Source organism: Chiloscyllium punctatum, unplaced genomic scaffold, assembly GCF_047496795.1.
Source record: "Chiloscyllium punctatum isolate Juve2018m unplaced genomic scaffold, sChiPun1.3 scaffold_499, whole genome shotgun sequence".
NCBI classification, from domain to species: domain Eukaryota; kingdom Metazoa; phylum Chordata; class Chondrichthyes; order Orectolobiformes; family Hemiscylliidae; genus Chiloscyllium; species Chiloscyllium punctatum.
Window position 1 is genome coordinate 51,540 of NW_027310233.1, and position 3,461 is coordinate 55,000.

The following is a 3,461-nucleotide window of genomic DNA, read 5'->3' on the forward strand; positions in this document are numbered from 1 at the left end:
AAAATGTTTAAAAAGAAGAAATCAGTAACCAGAAAAACTTAGAAAAATGTTTAAAAAGAAGAAGTGAGTAACCAGAAAAACTTAGAAAAATGTTTAAAAAGAAGAAATCAGTAACCAGAAAAACTGCGAAAAATGTTTAAAAAGAAGAAATCAGTAACCTGGAAAACTTAGAAAAATGTTTAAAAAGAAGAAATGAGTAACCAGAAAAACTTAGAAAAATGTTTAAAAAGAAGAAATCAGTAACCAGAAAAACTTAGAAAAATGTTTAAAAAGAAGAAATCAGTAACCTGGAAAACTTAGAAAAATGTTTAAAAAGAAGAAATGAGTAACCAGAAAAACTTAGAAAAATGTCTAAAAAGAAGAAATCAGTAACCAGAAAAACTTAGAAAAATGTTTAAAAAGAAGAAATGAGTAACCAGAAAAACTGCGAAAAATGTTTAAAAAGAAGAAGTGAGTAACCAGAAAAACTTAGAAAAATGTTTAAAAAGAAGAAATCAGTAACCAGAAAAACTTGGGAAAAAACACTTAGAAAAATTTTCAGCAAAGTGTGAAAAATATTCTAAGTGTCAGCGGAGGAAAATGCTGAAGCATCGGGAAAGATTCGCAAACCTACGCCGAACATGTGCTCCGAAGTGCCGGAGGAATTGGGTGAGTTGAGCCCGGCAAATGGCCAGCTGTCGTTTTGTGCCTGCAGCCCGAAAACTTTAACTTTGTCTGTCGCGGAAGTCCGGACCGAGGAAAATCCAAACGGTTTTGACCGGACCGAGTTCCAGACCGATGCAGTCAAATTTGGAATTCAGACCCATTCAGTGCCACTTGTAGTTTTTCCGCAGTGAGGTTGGCGGGGTACCCGGAGATATATGGGAACACGATTTTTAGAACAAAATGGCGGCGCGGGACCGTTCTGAAAGGCATCCGAAAAACGGTTCCACGGGCATAGCACTTTAATGACAGGTATGAGTGCATGCCGGAGAGCTCTTGGAAGTCGAATTTTTGACACTTTGTCAATTTTTTGACAGATTTGACAAACTCTTTCTGTCTGTTCTAAGAGTCGGTCAGAGACTTGTGCGGCGGTCTTTTGACACTATTGGAGGGCGGGCAAACCCCACGTTGACTCCGGCCGTCCCTCCACAGGCGCTCGTGTCCAAAATGAAGGCGAGAGACGCGAGTGGCCTGGTTCCCTTGGGTGTTGCCAAGAAGGCTGCGGGCTGACCGTTGCCTGAGCACTCCCTAAAGCCTCTTGTGATGAGAGCAGACCTCGCGTGCCGCACGACCGGCTCTGGGAGTCGTTGGGCCGCTATTTGTGAATAGTCTGGTCCTCCTCTGCCACCCGGACAAGCGCGATGGCTCTGCCGCCCTGCGGTGCTCGTCACCCAGGTTTGGGGAACACGATACTCGTAACAAAAATAAAAGGCGGCTCGGGACCTGCAGGCGAAAGGGGTCCCGTGGTGCTAAGCACGTCGACTTCGGGTCTCGGTGCAAGCCGGAGAGCTCACGGAAGTCTAAAGTTTTCGGCACGTGGTCGAATCTTTTCAAAGGCTTACCCGGCTCTTTCCGTCCATTCTGAGAGTAAGTCAGAGGCCGGTGCGGAGGTCTCTTGACAATCGGAGGGGGTGGTGGCCCTCCGCAGGCGCTCGTGTCGAAAATGAAGGCGAGAGACGCGAGTGGCCTGGTTCCCCTGGGTGTTGCCAGGAAGGCTGCGGGCTGACCCTTGCCTGAGCACTCCCTAAAGCCTCTTGTGATGAGAGCAGACCTCGCGCGCCGCACGACCGGCTCTGGGAGTCGTTGGGCCGCTATCTGTGAATAGTCTGGTCCTCCTCTGCCACCCGGCCAAGTGCGATGGCTCTGCCGCCCTGCGGTGCTTGTCACGCAGGTATGGGGCACACGATGCTCGTAACAGCAAATAAAGGCGGCTCGGGACCTGCAGGCGAAAGGGGTCCCGTGGTGCTTAGCACGCCGACTTCGGGTCTCGGTGCAAGCCGGAGAGCTCACGGAAGTCTAAAGTTTTCGGCACGTGGTCGAATCTTTTGAAAGGCTTACCCGGCTCTTTCCGTCCATTCTGAGAGTCAGTCAGAGGCCGGTGCGGCGGTCTATTGACGACCGGAGGCTCCCATGGGTGTTGCGATGAGGGTGGAGGGCACAGAACCTTGCCTTAGCACTCCCTAATAAAGCCTCTTGTGAAGAGAGCAGACCTCGCGCGCCGCACGACCGGCTCTGGGAGTCGTTGGGCCGCTATCTGTGAATAGTCTGGTCCTCCTCTGCCACCCGGCCAAGTGCGATGGCTCTGCCGCCCTGCGGTGCTTGTCACGCAGGTATGGGGCACACGATGCTCGTAACAGCAAATAAAGGCGGCTCGGGACCTGCAGGCGAAAGGGGTCCCGTGGTGCTTAGCACGTCGACTTCGGGTCTCGGTGCAAGCCGGAGAGCTCACGGAAGTCTAAAGTTTTCGGCACGTGGTCGAATCTTTTGAAAGGCTTACCCGGCTCTTTCCGTCCATTCTGAGCGTCAGTCAGAGGCCGGTGCGGCGGTCTATTGACGACCGGAGGCTCCCATGGGTGTTGCGATGAGGGTGGAGGGCACAGAACCTTGCCTTAGCACTCCCTAATAAAGCCTCTTGTGAAGAGAGCAGACCTCGCGCGCCGCACGACCGGCTCTGGGAGTCGTTGGGCCGCTATCTGTGAATAGTCTGGTCCTCCTCTGCCACCCGGCCAAGTGCGATGGCTCTGCCGCCCTGCGGTGCTTGTCACGCAGGTATGGGGCACACGATGCTCGTAACAGCAAATAAAGGCGGCTCGGGACCTGCAGGCGAAAGGGGTCCCGTGGTGCTTAGCACGTCGACTTCGGGTCTCGGTGCAAGCCGGAGAGCTCACGGAAGTCTAAAGTTTTCGGCACGTGGTCGAATCTTTTGAAAGGCTTACCCGGCTCTTTCCGTCCATTCTGAGAGTCAGTCAGAGGCCGGTGCGGCGGTCTATTGACGACCGGAGGCTCCCATGGGTGTTGCGATGAGGGTGGAGGGCACAGAACCTTGCCTTAGCACTCCCTAATAAAGCCTCTTGTGAAGAGAGCAGACCTCGCGCGCCGCACGACCGGCTCTGGGAGTCGTTGGGCCGCTATCTGTGAATAGTCTGGTCCTCCTCTGCCACCCGGCCAAGTGCGATGGCTCTGCCGCCCTGCGGTGCTTGTCACGCAGGTTTGGGGCACACGATGCTCGTAACAGCAAATAAAGGCGGCTCGGGACCTGCAGGCGAAAGGGGTCCCGTGGTGCTTAGCACGTCGACTTCGGGTCTCGGTGCAAGCCGGAGAGCTCACGGAAGTCTAAAGTTTTCGGCACGTGGTCGAATCTTTTGAAAGGCTTACCCGGCTCTTTCCGTCCATTCTGAGAGTCAGTCAGAGGCCGGTGCGGCGGTCTATTGACGACCGGAGGCTCCCATGGGTGTTGCGATGAGGGTGGAGGGCACAGA